Here is a 17843-nt window from a genome sequence, read left to right on the forward strand (position 1 = left end):
CCTCTTCTGCAGCATCCACAGAGCTGGGCAGCACTGAAGCTCCCCAGGGTCACCCATCCCCAGCTCCCTCCCATCTCTGCAGTGTTCCTGAGGTGGCCTGGGCTGTATTCCTTGGCCCCAGCATTTCGCCTCTCCTTCCCCACAGCCCTGTTGCAGCCTCTCATTTATTCTGGGCCATACTGGCAGCTGGCTTGAGTCTTGCAAAGTTACCAAACCACATTTCATGAAGACTTATCACAGAAGCCATTGTTGTCCTGTGGAAAGCCATTTATTTGCTAGTTAGTCCCCGGGGTGTCTCTGGAGGGAGAGGGGGAAGGTGGACCATGACAGGAGTGAAGGGTCCTTGCTCGGCTCAGACTTTCTCAGGGATGAGAAACCCCAGCCAACCACAGTGTGCTTCTACCCAGACACGGGGCTATTTTTAGTGCAACATTTCAGCTGGGTTGCTGCTCCCTCTGCTCAGAGCCCAAATGGTCTCTCAGGCACTGACTATTGTGAGTGGCCTGAGGCAGGAGGGTGGCACAGCTTTTCCCTGCATGCTGGGCAGCCATAAGAGCCTGAAATCAGGGCAGGTGGCAGATCCAACAGCCTTACCTGCAAAGGGCTCTTTAGCATATCCTCTGCTGGGGTCTGGGCTGATAACTCACAGCACAGGACAGGCATCTGTTGCCCTTCTTTCTCTGCTCAGACTCTGTTAATCTCCCAAGTCCCTTGTGCCGGACCTGCAGAACCAGCTGGGTATGCAGAGCAGGATGTGCACAGGGATGCTGGAGGGCTGTGAATGACATGGAGGTTACCTGCTCTCTGTGCTGTCAGCTCGTGTCACACCTGCCTTGTGGCAGCTGAGGCGTTGAAAAGGGTATATAGGAAAAAACAAGATCTGAAAAACAACACACCATCGATCTGCATCAACTCTTTTCAAGCTCTTCCCCCACCTGCAAACAGGGAAGTTCCAGGAAATGCTTTGATCTCCTGCTCAGCAGAGCAGCCCCAACTCCAAACCAGCTCTGTTTGCCTCCCAGCCATCCCTTGACCTCCTCAGGGGCTTTCCCTGTCAGCTGGAGCTGTCATCCTGGGATAATGTCACTCCTGCCCGTGGGGTCACAGTGTGCAGGGACAGGAATTATTGGACTGCTGACTGTGGGACACAATTGTATCCTCCAGGAGAAACGGAAGAAGATAGAGACTAGATAGTCTGTTGTAATGATTGGTTATGGAGACAGAGGTAATCACCATAGCAAACCGAGTCTCCTTTGGGGAAAGATGAGGGTTTCTGAGCTGAGCTGGGTTGTTTTCACATGCTGGCTGCTCACTGAGATGTTTGGGAAGTGCTTTGTGCCAGTGAGTTCTGCTGCATGTCCTTGTGTGTCTGGCTGGGCACAGGGCAGCTCTTCCTGCGCCTGGACTGGAAACGTTTTAAGCAGGAGACTGAGGAGGAGCAAATAATAAAAACCACACTCCAATCTGAGATTACTGGATGAATAATCATTGGTGTTGAAATATATGAAACTCTGTAAGTCTGGGCTCCCAGTGCTTTCACCAGTACCCAGTGGATGTCCAAATACAAACAATGAGCAACCGCAGCAAATGCAGTGTGGGGAAGGGGAGTGACAGCTTTGCTGTGTCACTGAGCAGGGGGACAGGGACTTGTCAGGTCTCTCGGGGGTGCTGTGGCCACTGTGTGTCTGGGCCACACAAAGGAGGTTCTGTGCCCAACCCTGGTTCCCCATTCCCTCTCCCTGTGCCTGCCTCTTCTGCTGCTGGTGGGCTGCAGACCTTGGTGTGCTGGGTCCGAGGGGCTCCCAGCCACATACAGCTGCCCCATCTGTGCCCCAGGGCTGTGTCTAGGACTCACCCAGAGCTTTTTCCATGAAGAAAAGATTGCAAGATGGTTCACACTCCCTCCAATAACCTTTGGAAAAGGTCCATAGCCAGCTGAGTGTCAAGCTGCCAGCTCCAACCAAAGAACTGGGTTAGCAAAACAGAGACAGATGGCCAGGGTTTAACTTGGGCACTTTTTCATTACCTCTATCACGACACAGCCATGAGGAGTGTCTCTGCTGCCTTTGCTGTAACTGAAGGGCTGGGCCCCCTCTCATCCCCAGTTTGGTGGCACCCTGTGCCCTGACTGGGATCTGGGGGCAGACCTGATTTTCCCTGCCAGGACTGGGACCAGTTCCTGTATAACCAGACATACTGGGAGTTGTAGTGCAGGGGCTGCTGTGTGCAAAGAGATGGGGAGGGCAGGGGGTCCAATCTGCAGAGTAAGAGCAGTACCCTACAAGGATGAGGAAGGAGGCAGGTCAGGCAGAGAGGGGTGCAGGGAGGTGATGGAGCTGCTGGGGATGAGGGCACATCAGTCCAGGGCCCAGCACTCATGAACAGATCACAGCAGCAAATCTGCCATTCCCCAGAGCCCTGGCATCAGCACTGACTTCACAGGTTTATTGAAGGACTTTGCTGCCAGATTGCACAAAACCTCCACAGGGCCTGGTCCCACACACTGCAGGGGATAACTGCACCTGCCATCCCACTGTCCTGCAAAATAGGGAGTTGCAGCTCCTGGAGCTGCCCACCCCTTGGCCATGCCTGGCAGGATCCCCCCACATTCCTCATCCTGTCCAGGACAAGTCTGCAGGGGGAAGCTGGGCCACTTGTTCCTCAAGCCTCATTGGTCCAGGCCAATTACCCCTTAGTCACACCTGGAGTCAGTTGGACCCTGATTCCAAATCCAAATCATTGCTTAATAAAACTGAGAGGGATGTATCAGTGACAACATGAGAGAGATTCATTCCTTGCATGGGTGGAGAGAAAATACGTGCCAGGCAATGTCTGGTTTCTATCAGCAATTTAAATGGCTCTCTGGATGTGAGATGAATACATCCCCTTACTGGGGAGCACCACACTGCACTTGCAGGGCTTCTCCCTCTCCCAAGTCCAGCTGCTGTAGAAATACGGGCAGGCAAAATTGTCTGGGGTCAGGAGTCACCAGCATTTAGTTTTTAAATAGTTTAGCCATTTTAAATGCTGACAGTGTTTGTTTGGCCACAAACTTCATCCAGCCTCCTCCTCCAGCTCCACCTGAAGCAGAGCAGCTGGTCACTGGCACAGGCACTGCTGTGGTGGCACCACAGTGTGACACATCTGCCCAGGGACACAACAGCAAATCCTCGGCCAGAGCCTCCTCAAGTGCTGGCTGCTTGGTAGAAGTGTCATGTCCCTGCAGTAGGTGGCCCTGAGTGACACCTGGCCACGGGTGTTCCTAGCTGTCATTGGAGCTGCTGGTTTGTGCTGGTCACAGTGCCTGTGCTCGGGGATTTCAGCTTCTCCAGCAAACTTCTTGTCCAAACATCAGCCGTACTAAATTTGTACAAAGCATTTCTCATGCTGTCCAGATGCCACTGCTTCTAAAAATAGTCCAGTCTAGTCTGTTTTCCCAGCTTCTTGCCTTTTATCAGCAATAGATTTAATAGTCTTTGCAATACTTAAGGAGTCATTTGTCCACGTCAGGCCAGAAACTACTGGGAATAAGAGTCAAACCCAGTTCTCTCACACTCCCATTCATGTCCTACACACACAAAAAAAAAGACCATGAAGAAAGTTTTTGCACTGGAAAACAGAAATCTTTGATGCACACTTAACAGGAGCTGGGTGGCAGTCAGTCAAATCCAAGCTTTCCCTGCAGAACTTGTCAGCATACAAAAGCTGCTGTGAGGCCTTCCCTTGGCATTGGTGCAGCACCTGGAGTGGGAGCAGGATGTCTCTGAGGATCCCTAGCATGGTGAGTTGTGCCATTTCACCAGGACGAGGAGAGCCATAGGATGGGTTGGGATGGGGTGGGAGGAGATGAGAGAACATGACGTGACACGAGATTGAGCGGGATGGGATGGGATGGGATGGGATGGGATGGGATGGGATGGGATGGGGTGGGAGGGGGCACAGTGTGGTGTCAGGCCAGCATTCAGGGGCAGTTCTGTCCTGCTGCCAGCTTGGTGGGAAAAGCTGAGGCATACAGTCGTGCCTCAGTTTCCCTATCTCTCAGTGGGTATCACTGTGCTGATTGAGAGCCTGGCAGCTTTGTCAGGCTGGAGGTCACCACATCAGCTGTGCTGTTTTGAGCACCAGACCCAGACACTATCTGTGACACTGTTGTGCTCACTGTTATTTTATTTCATGTAAAATTTATGCCATTTCTGAAGCATTTCTGCAAACACAGCTCTTAGGGACCTTGTCATCATTCAAGTATCCAGTGATATGTCCAGTTCTCAAATGTTGTGGCTTTTCCTGTGTTTATTTTTCCTCCTCCTGGACCCTTTGCTCAGCAGACAGGCTGGATATTTTTCTTTTGGCTCTGCCTGGAGTGAGAATCCCAGGAGGTGCAGCATTGGCAGAGCTTGTGCAGGACTGTGTTGAAGTCCTGGGGTGGTCACAGGGATGCCCAAGGTACCAGGAGGAGGGTGATGGGCACCTTGAAGAATATATCCAAGGGAAGAGCAGGGGCAGAGGCTTTCCTGAAACACAACCAGCATCAGCCTGGCTGGCCCTGAGATTGCATTCACATTTAAAAGTGTGATGAACCAGCAGACAATCTGGGAGAGAAACAGCCCTCCTGTGAATGCTGCGCTGGGACCATACCTGAGAGTCTCCTGCAGCAAAGCTCTGCCTGTTCTCCTTGCAGAAGAGCCTTTGGGAGCAGTGGACACCTCCTGCCCCCAGGTGTGGGCTCAGGCACGGACCAGCGGCAGGAGGTGCCGCTGTGTGCAGGCAGGGTGGTGGTGCAGGCTGTGCCCAGGAAGGCTCAGCCCGGGCACACCGTCCTGTTTGCCGGGTCCCGCCTGCGGGAGCTGCTCCCGTTACACTGCCCTTTATCCTGCTTCTTCCCAGCGGCTGCTGGGAGGCCGCGGAACAAACAAGCCGGGAACAATGCTTCCCAGGAACCCCGCACTTCCTCCGGGAGCCCCGGGGTCAGGGCTGCGAGCGCCGCAGAAACACCCTGCGCGCGTGAGGGAGGAGCGAGCTGGAGAGGGGAGCATCCCGCCCTGCCAGCCAGCCAGGGGCTTAGCTAAAAATAGGGGGAAAAAAATTCCGAGTTATCCTCCATTCCCCACAAGAGTGTTTGAATCCCCGGTGCGAGGATCGGAACACATTGGTGTTTCAAGGAAGGCTCAGAAGGTGCTGATGAAGCGTTTGGACTTCAGGACCTACAGACTGGAGGGGAACATGAGTGGCGGGAGGATTGTTCCCATAGCTCCTCCAAAAAATCCATGCCAGGGTGCATTTGTGGAATGGGCTGCATATAAATTATCCATAAAGAAGCTTAACATTAGTGAGCAGGTGGAACAGGGCAGGATTCAGGAAATTATGCAAAGAGAGTAGACAAAGAGCCAGGCTGCGATTGCTCTTTGTGTTGAGGAGCTGGGCTCACTTCGTGCAGTCACAACGAGTTAGTGCAGGGCACAAAGGCAGCAATTTTGGGTTTGATTAAACTCTCTGACAGCATTCATATGTTAAATGATTATGTGCTACTATCTGCTGCTACAGTATGCATATCACAGGAGAATCAGAAACTAATCTGTTGAGGCCAGAGTGCAGTGTCACAGGAGATGTAATTAATAAGCCAAACAAGAGCAGGAGAAAAAAGCAAATTTGTTGTGGTTCTTACTCAATGACCACGCACATCAAGTCAGGAAGAAATGAGTAACATGGAGCAACACAGATGTATCTTCTGACATTTGAAATTCTAATCCAGATGCAAATATTGTAGTCAGGATCCTGTCTCCCACCTTCAAAACTTCAGGCACACAAGAACTGTGTGGCATCCCCTGTGCCAGCCGATGCCTGCACAGGCAGGCCAGGGCTGTTCAAAGGCATTACCAGCATAAGGATTATTTTGCCTTTATGCTTGCTGCCCATTCAGTCTTTTGTGAGAAGCCATGAGGAATGGAGTGATTTGAAACAGGAACAAGGATTAGAGGTGTCCCCCCTCCCCGTGCAGTCCCACAATGTCTGGTGGAGGAGCCACTGAAGGTGCTGCAAGGCAGAGCTGATGCACACCCAGCATCACCTTCTCACAGGAGGGGCGTGCAGGACCTTGCACCCCCTGTGTGCTGCTTTCTACCCCTGTTTTCACCCACGAGTGAAAAGAGGTCTCTGAAACCCTCCCTGATGTGCAGCAGGAGGTGAGTGGGCAGGTGATGGGCTGCAGAGCCCTGGCTGTCCCCCTCCCTGCCATGGCCCTTCCTGACTGGCATTGGCATGGATGTTGGAGCCATCTCACATTTCGATAGCCACAGCACATGTCTCGGGCTGGGCTCACAAAGCAACCCCAGCTGCACTGGAGAGATGAGATCACATGAAACAGCCCTCTCCATGCAGGCTGGGGATGCCCAAATCTCCTGTGTGCAGGTAAAATTGGGTTTTGGGGCTGTGGAGGAATTGCCCAGCTCCCAGGGCCCTGGAGCACAGCTGGGCAGCTCCCCAGGGACACTGGAAATTAATTCACTAGTTTCATCATGGTGATTGCCAACTGCCAAGTTTAGGTTGTTTGCAGAGGGATTCACCCAGGGCTGGCTTGGAAACATGTCTGTGTCCTGATCCCAAGCAAGATGCACAGGGTCCTGCAATGTCACTGGAGTGACAGCTGCCTCCAGGACAGAATCACAGAATGGTTTAGGGTGGAAAAGCCCTCTGAGATCATCCAGTCCAACCATTAACCCAGCACCACTGTGTTCACCACTAAACCACGTCCCCAAGTACCACATCCACACACCTTTTGAATGTTCAGGACAACACTTCCCCCAAAATCTGCTCATTCCCAATCCACTCTTACCAACTTTCTTCTCACAAAGAACTTTCCCCTCCCCCAAAAGAACAAAACAGAATTCAAGAGTGCATAAAGATTTTTATCTGGATCCAGAGGGCTCTGGGAGTGTGTCTGCCTGCCTGGTGGCAGGGAGGGCAGGCTCTGTGGGGAGGGCTGGCTCCACGGGACCCCCAGCTCTGCAGGGAGCCCCAGCTGCCTGCTGACCTCGGCACAGGGCTGGTCAGTGCTCACCGTGCACCAGATTGCAGTGAAAAGTTTTATTGCCCAGTCAGCTCGCCCATATCAGTCAGCTATTTGGCTGAAGGGGAGGCGTCCATTCAAAGCCAGTTTACAGCAGAGGCTTTATTTTTATTTTAAAAGCATCTGGAAATTAAAAATCCCCTTTGGCACTTGTCCACTTTGGAGAGAGAGCCAGGCCTGTCGTCTGGCCAAGCAGCCCTGCTCTAGCTGAGCTGGGTGGATCCAGTGCTGGGACATTTTCCTAACTCGAGCAGGAGTGGGATGTTGGCTTTCTTCCAGCAGCTCCACGAGCTCCCCACGCTGAGTGTTGGTTTGGTCCTCACACTGTGTGTGTGACACAACATGGATGTCACTCAGAGCCATTCAGGGTGTGCTGTGCTCTTCCCCTGCCCAAAGACATCTGTGAGATGGTGCCTTGGCCAGGAAAAAGAGCGATGGGATGGGTGGTGAGTGTAGGGTTCACCTCAGGTGACAGGCAACCATGCAAAACATGGGTTGTTTGTTTTCATTGTGGGATGGCTGCAGGTCTGACAGGTGACACTGCCCAGGACTGACTGAACCTGGTGGCACAGGCATGCTGAATTTACAGCAGAGCCCTGGTATGTTCTCCATGTGTTTTCCCCCCAAATCCACAACATTTCATTGAATTTTTCCTCAGCGGGGCGGCAAACCCAAGGGGGGTCATCCCCTGAGTCAAGGAGTGTTTTGGAGAAAGGAAAAAAAAGGTGAGTAAGTCCAATGCCTGCATGCAGGTACAGCTGCATAGACCTGTTTTTCATCCTGCAGGAAAACAGTGGGCACTGGAAAGCTCCAGCCTGCTCTGGCAGCTGGCACCTCTGGCTGCCCAGCCCCATGTGTCCCTTCACCATGGCTCCTCAGCAGGAAGGCAGGCAGGTCTGGAACAAGGCAGAGAGCAGAGCAATGACAAGGATTTGTCCACTCTGTGCCACAGAAAGAACCCTGAGAAGCCCCTGTCCAGCAGCTTGGGATCACCACTGTAAAAACTGAACCTGCTGAGTGCATCAGTTCTACCCAGAACAACATCTTTTATCCAACAAGTGGGTGAGGTGAACAACCATGTGTTCAGCAAAGAGTTGAGGATCTCCAGATGCAGCTTTCACCTACATCTCAGGAGGGCCTGGGCTCCCCTCCTGCCCTTGGTGTGGGAGCTGCACTACCTGGGGCAGCTGCAGCCAGTGGGGTGTTCCCTGCCTGATCCACACCTGGAGGGAATGAGGATTGTTGTTTGTGAGTGTTCTCTTCTGGCAGAAGAGGAAGGCAATGCCCAACAGGCTGGGGATGGGAGAGGGGATCAAACAGGCACAGAACACACCCCTCAGCCTACCCTTCCCAAGCTGCCCTGTCCCACCTGCTCCTGTTTCCAGGCACAGTCCCCATCCCTGCTCCAGCATGACAAGAGCTGGTCCCTGCCAGGAAAGACCAACTCCATCACTGGCACAGCCCAGGGAGGGCCAAGCACGACGAGACACGAGCAGAGACTCTTCTCTAATCTTAGCTAAGCCCCTGCAAAGCCCTATTGCACAGACACAAACTAGACTTCTTCAGAGTCTCATGAAACTGAGAAAACCACGGCCAGACCCTTATGGCAATGGCAACATACCCTCTTTAGCACAAAGCCTATCTTCCCACACTGTATTTAAAATCCCCCTTTCAAAGTATGGAAGCATTAGATCTTTCCAAAGAAAGGATTTCCTGAATTATTCTAACACTGAAAAAAATAATGTATTTTTCTCTGCCCTGGCTCTTGCAGGCAGTTGAAGTACTTGGATGAAATTTTTTTCTAAAAAAAAATAAAAGCCAGAGTCATGACATAAGAACAGGATCTTGAAGGGACATGAACCTCCAGAGCAGGCTGTGCTACCAACTCTGCCTCTAATAATAGCTGCCAACTTTATGAGCATTGTACATTGTTTAAAGAATCTAATCAAGTTATATATTCTTTTTGAAGTCAGACAACTTTGATTTAACAATAGCTTCAGAGCTTTGAAAAACCCAGTCTTTTCTAGTTTGTCTTCCATGATGGCTCCTTACCTGTCTCCCATTGCTGAATAAATCATTATAAACATAAACCAGATGCCTAATGCTAACAATAACTTTAGAGAGCCCTGCTTCCCCCAAGATGTATGGGCAATGACTAACACACTTTTAGCCTCCAGACTTAATTTAAAGCATTCTGGAATTGTGCACTGGTGAGATGAAGGCTGCCCAAGACAATAACTTTCACATTAAGTATAATCTCTGTCTTTAACAGCAACAAAGTCAAGGTTGTTCTCCTTCAGCCCTGGTGTCTCAGCTGACTCTGGGTGCTCTGCAAGCCTGAAGGCATTGGAAAAGGAAGACCAAATTAAAGAAAGTGAAGTGTCTGTTTGAATGCATAGGAGCAGCAGCTTATGTGACTTGCAGTGAGCATACAGCAGCCAGCACTGCTCCTCACAGCAAAGTCAGTGCTGTTTTCAGCAGAGGTGTGACAAGGGACAGTGCTGAGTCCCCAGACACATTGTCTCCCTCCGGCAGAGCAGCAAACACTCGAGCTGCCCTTAGCTCTGTCATCAGCTGAGCCACAGCACTTTGAAACCTGGAGCTCACCTTGCCTGAAGACAGATCATGGCTGTGTGGAGCAGTGCAGGGGGTTGTGCTGGTGGAAGATGAGTGTTCCTGACCCAGAGGCCTCAGCCTGTGGAAAGCCTGTAGCTAACAGCTGCTCCAGAGATGCTCCACTGGGAATATATTGCTTAACAGAGGAACACATTTAAATGCATTACTAGCACAGCTAAATTAGTGTCTGGAGATTGAGTTCTGGCAAAGAAACAAAGTTTTGAAAGCTTCCTTCAGTATTCTTTCACTTTCTTATGTCTGCACACGCTGAGCCTACAACTGGGTTAATCTTGCAATTTTATTTTCATAATTTTGTCACCCCTGTTCTACAAGGTTTGCTGTCTTCCTTGGTTTGGTGATGCGAAGCAATAACTAAAAAGTGGAGAAAAGAAGAAAGGATGGGAGGAAATCTTTGGATCTGCCAAAGTTAAGGAAATTAATATTAGATAAACTCTTCCATGCAGACGTGCTTTGCCCTTGTGACGTTGCCGGCACAGTGTGGCACAGTGGGAAGCTCAGTGCAGAATTTCCTGACACAGAGTGAATTGAAAAGAGCCATTGCTAAAAATATACCAACAAGAAGGCTCATGGGGAGCTTGGGGGATATTATTTCTGCTCCCTGAACTTCATGGCAATGGCCCTATTTTTTTGAGGGACCTTTTGTGGCAGCCTCCCAAGCAACCTGGTCGCACTGAAGCACAGTGATGTGTTTGGAACCCTTGCAAAGATATCCCATGAAAAATAAAACCTCTCCAAAACAACCAGGGGGAGATTTTCCAGAAGCTCACCCTTTGCATGAAATTTGTGTGACCTTTGCATCACACTTTAGCCTTTCCTAATTTCCAGCTGCTTGGTAAAGCTTCAGCCCTGGACTGTTTCTTTTCATTCTAATTTTGAAATGAAACCTCACCAAATTACTTGAAATGGGGAACAAGGTAAAGCACAGAGTGGCTTGAGGGGAGGAAAGATTCCAGACCCAACATCTCCCAGGAAACTTTACCACCTGTTTCACCTTTGTGCTCAACAACAGGAGAGCTCCTTGCCAAACCAGACTCCACCAGCTCTCCAGCCACAGTTGCAGCAGCACCAAAATCCATCTCCAGAGGAGGTTACTAGGGCATTAGAATATAAAAGACCATAATTTATGTATTTTAAGCCATGTTTTTTATTATGTTGGATAGCTAGCAAACCCTGAAAATCATCTTTTACAAAAAACGTTAATTCTAGATGATGTTTTTCCCTTATAAAGAATGATTTACCTGTCTCTGTGGGGTTGAACTTTTCGTACAATAGAGCACATGTCTGTTCTGGTTCCTTACATATGAGGTACAGATCCCAGACAAGCAGATGTCCTGTGGTATTGTGGGGTTTCCATGACAAATGGGAATCCTTTACAGGCAGCTTTCATTTTTTTCATCTGAAAGCCTCAATACACTGGCAGTTGTCAGAGTCCTGTGAACTTTCATATCTATTATGCCATCACCACTACAAATGCTTTCAAATTAACAACCAGCCAGATTTCCTCTCTATGACCGAACAGGAAAATGAAGAGAAAAGACAGAAATTATTACATTACAGAATACCTTCTCCCCAGTCCCACTTAGCAATCACTTTGTAAAGTGATCTGAAAGGTTATTTACATTGGGATACATCTAAGGGGATGAATAACAGCAGCTCCACAGCTGTTTCCTTTCTTATCCCTGCCTGTCTCTGCTCCCGAGGTATTGCCTTCATGCTGGTGTCAGGCAAGATCCTCACAAAATGGTGAGAGACACACATTTAAGTAATCTTATAAATTCATTTTTATTTCAATTTTTAGCTTGTTGCTTTTTCCAATTCCTGTTTGTCTTCAGAAAGGGGTATCTCCAGTCTGTGTGTGGACAAGGGCAGGCACATGGAGAACAGCCCCTTCTGTAGGAGCAGATCCACTGCTGCACTGGCAATGACTGGAGGAATAGAATAAAAAGCAGGACAGCATCGCAAGAAGAATGTTTCCTAGGAGTATGTTGCAGAGCTGTCCCACCATTACTGACACAATCTCCCAGACATGAAAACATGGTGGGATTTGGTGCATTTGGCACAACAATCTTACATCTGAAAATAACGAGGGTGATATTCAAAAGGCAGGGAAATTCACTATTTGTCTTTCCTCACGACTTCAAATTCTTCCTGTTTATTGCTCCATCTTTTGACAGTGCCTTTTCAAACCATTATCAACAACCCCCTCAGCCTGGCAGTGAGAAGTGGAGTCTCAGTCTTTGATGAGGACTTGCAGGGCTCCAAGACCTTCGATGGTCACTGATGGGAGATTACATTCAGACAACCCCAGGGATCCCCCTGGTCTGACAGCCTACGGATAAAATCTGTGTGAGTGACTTAAGATCCTCAAAAAATTGCCATGGTGAGTAATCCCCTGAGATTTGGTGTTGCCCTCATAAACACAGGCTGTCCTTTTTTATATTTAAACATCAAAGGATGCCATTTGCTTTTAAAGTGATGTTTGGTGTTAATATTCTGCTCCTACAGGCCAGCTGGATCGTGGGGAGGACAGAGTCATCTCAAAATAAAGGTCTGTTCTGCTGACTGATAGGCTTGAAAAATTGTGCAACAAATGCTGATGCACAGTTCATTTATATGAGACACAACTGGTGGTAGATAATGTTCTGTCCTGGAAATGTGCACACGTTTTATTTCTACCTTCACTGAGAATAAGACAGAATTTTGTATTCCTGTACATCTTACAGCTCTTCCCTCACCCTGCTATAACTTGCGGCAAAATTTTAGCCTTGAAGAACTGTGGTGGTGGAGTTTTTAATCAAGGGGATTCCTTTATGCCACAGGTTCAACAAAGAGGAGCTGCCAGGGAGTGGGTTCAGCCCAAATTTTTCTGTCCAAATGGTGATGCAAAAATCAGAAAAGTAGCAAGTTTTATTATCTCTGTATTTCTGGGGCAGACTGAGGATCTTTAACGGCTTTTGATGTCTTGGGGACAAAGCTGTTTCTTCTCATCCCTGTGTCTTGCATAGTTCTTGGTGTTGTATGAGAGGAGATCACAGCAGAGAGAAAGGAAGATACAAACCCCTCTTTTCTTAGCCTCTTGGCTAAACTCCAAGTATTTTAAGCATTTCTGCTAGGGGTTGATTCCCCCAGCGAGCCCCAGAGCTCTCATGTCTGACGGCTGTAAATCAAAGACTGTTCACAGGAGATCAGCACATGCCAATATTGCTTTACACTTTATGGCATGTACGTTTCATATATTGATAGCAACAGGCCATCCCTCCCTGCAAGCCCTTTAGTGATCCCATGATTATGTTTTGATTTAGTGGGCAAGGGAAAAAAGCACAATGGAAGTCAGGCAAGTGATTAAATGCAAAAATCCGTTCATCTTGTGAGACCACTTGTAAATATTTTAACAAATATCTTTAACAAGTCACACTCTTAAGGAAAAAGTAGGTCCACTTTAAACCCTGCTTTTCCAATTTGGATGTTTAAATCAGTACTGCAGTCTTTTTAAACTGCCAAACTCTGTAGAAATTGCCACAGAGAGACAGACGCAGAGTTCTGGTTGCCAAGTGTGAAGGAGAAAAATGTGAGAAACTCTATAACAGGCAAACATGGGGTAATCTCCCTTCCCCCCAAAGAGCTCATGCAAGCCTTGGAGACCAGTTAAAATATTGAAGCAAGAGGTTTGGCCCTTCCCAAACCACTGTTCCCTTGAACTCTGCAGTGATGGTTTCTTCCGCAGGAATATTCTGCAAAGCTTTTGATAATTTTATGGGAACACCTCATTGCATATTTTAAGTGTTCCCTTCACCATCTTTCTCCCAGAAGGACAGAACCTCTCCAGTAAAATACAGCTGGATATATCCCATCTCGAGGCTGTTGGGTATTTCTCCATGTGGAGAAACCTTCACTGGCTGTGCTGTTCCAGGGCACGGGTGAGGCTCATGTGAGGAGCGTGGATTCCTCCCCAGGAGACACCTGATTCCCAGGGAAGGGAGCACAGGGCAATTAGTCACTGTAAAACACTCTAACAAGGCTAAAGAATTAGGAATTGCCCAGGCTCCAATAAAACCCAGTGCTTTATATGACTTGAGATGCAGTTGGAGGAATCTGGCTAATCTTTTACTCTCCTAGTAAATCATTCATTGAGGCCATCTGTGAAATATGAGAAGAGCAGCTTCAACCCAAGATTCCCGCTTAGCAAAGCTCTCACTGGCTTGGCCGGAAAGAAGCTTCCCTGATAAAGCTGATAGCTAGTCCAAGCCCTCATGGTTTCCAGCAGCAGTAATCCTGCTGGGGAGATTAGAGAAGCAGCCCTTGAAAGTCCTGAAGTATGGCCATGCACTACAGCAAAATTCAAGGGAACAAAAAAAGATAAAATCCTCTGTACTCACCAGGGCCTGGCCCTGTTGTGCCCCTCGGTGCTCTCAGATCCAGTGGGTTCTGCAGACAAGACTGACCAACAGCCCCAAACAGGTCACAGCCTCTCTGGGACAGAGAATACTTATGGAGCTCTGGGAGAGGAAGGAAGAAATCAAGGAAGAAATCAAGAAATCAAGGAAGAAATCCAGTGCCTCGATGGCCAAAATGGAGCTGGGGTTTTCTTCAAGAATAAGTGTGGATGCCCATCTGGAAGTAATGTTCAGGACTCACAGCTGAACCCAGAACCCAAAATGCGCTGCTTCAGGAAAGTTCATGCTTGAATCAAATGAGTACAGTGTGAGATCATGTAATAATTTGTCCAAAACACTCCTACCAACTCTCCACACCAGGCAGCTTGTCTTTGTCCTCTACCCAGACTTGACAGTTTTTTAAGAAGCAGTCATTCTCCACAGGCATTGCTATTAACCTGGGAATAGAAGAAAGTCCTTGGGAAAATATTTCATAGGGCAAAATAAATAAAATTTTAGCTTACAAGAGAAATGGGCTGAGTACCTAACCAGAGTGTTCAAGGACAATCCACCTCCTCTGGGAATTAGGACAATACAGTTGTTTAAGTCTTTTTTTTTTAATATATCTTCTAGCTTCCAAGTTCTTAGGCTCTGCAATTCCCAGGTGACTCAATACTTAGTAGGAACAGAGAGTTTCAAAGTGAAAGATGAGATGCACCAAATCCTAGAGCCAAGTGCTTGAAGGGAAGTGAAGCAAAGACCCAAACAGGAGACAAAATAGGAGCCCAGCAGGGCTGGAGGCACAAGCCTACAGCCTTACCTGGTGCTGGACTCTCAGAGAAGGCAAGGTTTGCACACCAGGAGGCTGAGCACATCTCGCCTTTGAACTCTGTCAAATCCCTGGTGTATAAATCCAGACATTTATATCGTGTTTGGCTGCCCTGCAGAACTGAAACCACAGAAGGGAAAATCCACCCCCTCCTGCCCTGTGCTTAAGCTGGGCAAAAACCTGGTTCAGTGTTGAAGTCTTTTTCCAAATTACAGCCCTCTTGATGACCAAGTAGAGCTGGGGAAGTGAGGATGTCTTGGAGCAGCATGGCAGACAAACAGAAGGAGCTGCAGTTCCTAGAAGACAAGGATCCTCTTTGCCCTGTGAACTTTAACCAAAGCTTGGAGTGATAATCTCTCTGTGCTGTGGTTTGTAAGATTTTAACTATTCTTTCTGTTTTTCTTGGCTACCTGGTGACCTCGGGGTAGGTAAATGTGTACAATACATCAAATTTTCTGTCTTCTCCCTAAAATCCCCTCAGATTTAGGTGAAACAGCATCTCATTGACCATTACCCTGACAAGCTTATTAGAAATGCATTTTCTGCTATGGAGAGAAACAGGTCAAGACAAGTAAGACTGGAAGTCATTTAGTTTTGGTTTTAAAATGAAGGGCTCTTCCTTGCCACTTCCTAAATATCTAACTGCTGAAGAAAGTATTTCACCCTAAGCATCAGCTGAGGCATTAAGGAAGCACTTCCTCTGGTCCTAATTAAGTGTAATAAGCACTATAAATGCCCCTTCCTGTAGTGCTGTTTCTATTCTTAGCATGTTCTGTACCATCCCTGGCAGTCAGGGCTGTGAGGATACAAACTGCAGCTTGGATCACTGGAAATAGAGACAGTCTGGAAGGAGAAGCAGCAGGGAGAGCAGCTGGCATTCCCCCACCCTGGGTCAGAAGTAAAGCAGAGGAGGAGGAAGGTGAAAAGCAAAGGGGAACAGAGAAGTGCTCAACCTCAGCAAGGCCAAGGACATACCATGGCTGTGGCACTGGAAACTGCCTGAGCAAAGCTGCTGAGGAGATGTGCCCCAACACACTAGAGTTCATGCAGGAAGGGGATCTTGGTGTCAGCTGGGCTCAGGGATTTTCCATTAGTCAGGCAGGACTTGTGTTGTTCAGCAGAAAGTCGTCCTGGCCTCCCAATCACAGCCAGATTGGTGCATCCTCCACCTTACAAATCACATACAATGAAGGCTGCAAAAGCATCTGTTATAAATCCTCTTCTCTGGGCAAGGGCAGGAAGCACAACTTTCACAAGACTCTCTTAAATTGGAGAAAGTCATCCAGGCCTTTTCTTTGGAAGAGCTGCACCCCTCCTGGAGCCCTCTGTGATCTAAGTTGTTTAGAAAGTAAATGAAATGGAGTGAGCCAGAGAAACAGTAATGGTTATTTCTCCAAGAAAGAAAAGCTTAATTTTACTATGGGGATCTTGCCTCTGCCATGACCCCTCCAATAGTTCACAGGAACACAGGAGGAATCAACCAGCAGTGAGGACTGGTTCATCTCGCAGATCTGTAAAGAGTTTCATCTTAGTTCTTAACAGCAATATCCTCAATCCTGAAAAAAAACCCCAAACCAAAAAACCCCCCTAAACTCAAGTAAACATCACCTAGTCCTCAGCTGGTAGTACTCAGTTTCTCCATAGCTTGTAGCACCCTCCTTTTTCCATCTAACCAAGACAGAACTAGGGCTTGTAACTTCTTTGGAGACTTCCCTGGGCTGCAGCTGAGATGGTCAATGCACAAAGAGCAGTGAACATTGCACTGGCAGCAACCCTGGGGGGACTGATCCCAGAAAAGGTGAGAGGAAAGGGAGAAGGATGAGGATTACCAGGCTCAGAACCATTTGCATTTGCTTAAGGTTGGTATCTGTGCAGCTGACTGGTAAATGAGATCAACAGGATTTTTCCATCTAATCTAAGTGAGCAGTTGGGTTTTATTCAAGTAATTCTTCTAAGGGATAATAATGTCTTATTATGACTAGAGGGCTTATTACTAGAATTTTTTTACTAAATTCAATAACCTGAACTCGCCATATATTGTCCCTCTTGAGGGAGTTTCAGCTGTTTTAGAAGGAGCCCCAGAGTTGCGTGATCATCCCTAAAACCTTCTCCCCTAAGTTCCAACTTTGGAGAACAAGTTGTTCATCATATGCTGAATTCAGCCTTGGAGTAACTCCAGTGAAAACAAAAGGAGTAACAACAGGAATGGATTAGGCCCAATTGCTTTCACATTTCTCCAACTTGAATTTTCAATTCCAATACTAAAGGAGGAGTAAAAAAAAATCCCGACCCAACTCATGGCACAGAGACAAATACACTCCAAAGCATAAGTCTGCTTGTGATATGACCTTGTGTCCTTTAGAAAGTGCACCAAGGAGGGCTTCCCAAAGCCTACCTAGGAAAAAAGATTCTGCTGTCATCTAGCAGGAGTAATACGTATTCCTGCTTCTGCCACTGTATTTACCAATTTTTGCACAGAATGGTCAAACCCCACAGTTCTAGGCTGCTACACTTGTGACTACTGACCTTACACATGTCTGAAAAAAAACAGTACCTGCCAAGCTGAGTTATAGAGTCATGAGGATTTAATTTCATTTCATAAAAACATACTGAGCAATATTAAACAGTGTGTTTTCTGCACCAGTCCCATTTTCCAGAGAGAGCTGTGCTCAGATCAGGAGAGGGCACAGTCTCACCTACAAATCCTCATCTGATAGATCATCACCTTGGCAAATCTCTGGTTAAACAGATGTGAACAAGAAGAGAGGAAGTGGAACAAGGATGGAGACAGAGAACCCCAAGCTCCCCCGCTGACTGCTGAGCCCTGCTTTCTTGCAGTGCTTGCTGCACCACTCACTCATTAGCTTTTAAGTAAGTTCCTTCTAACTTTGACCTGCTGTTTCCTGCCAGGGCTGATGAGCCATGAGTGCAGAGACGCTTC

General features: G+C 48.0%; 1 long non-coding RNA gene across 2 annotated transcripts; it reads left to right on the forward strand.

Moving 5' to 3' along the window:
* The first annotated feature begins 3478 nt into the window (after nucleotides 1-3478).
* On the forward strand, nucleotides 3479-15262 carry LOC146437494 (uncharacterized). 2 transcript variants are annotated; one of them, XR_014852257.1, is made up of 4 exons: nucleotides 3479-3781; nucleotides 7850-8130; nucleotides 11875-12080; nucleotides 15118-15262. It is a non-coding gene; the product is annotated as an uncharacterized LOC146437494 (long non-coding RNA). The 2 variants fall into 2 exon arrangements; XR_014852256.1 differs by lacking the exon at nucleotides 7850-8130 and having other exon boundaries at nucleotides 15118-15258.
* Nucleotides 15263-17843: the final 2581 nt, after the last annotated feature.

Source organism: Lichenostomus cassidix, chromosome 4A, assembly GCF_008360975.1.
Source record: "Lichenostomus cassidix isolate B80296 chromosome 4A, HeHo_3.0, whole genome shotgun sequence".
Taxonomy (NCBI): Eukaryota; Metazoa; Chordata; class Aves; order Passeriformes; family Meliphagidae; genus Lichenostomus; species Lichenostomus cassidix.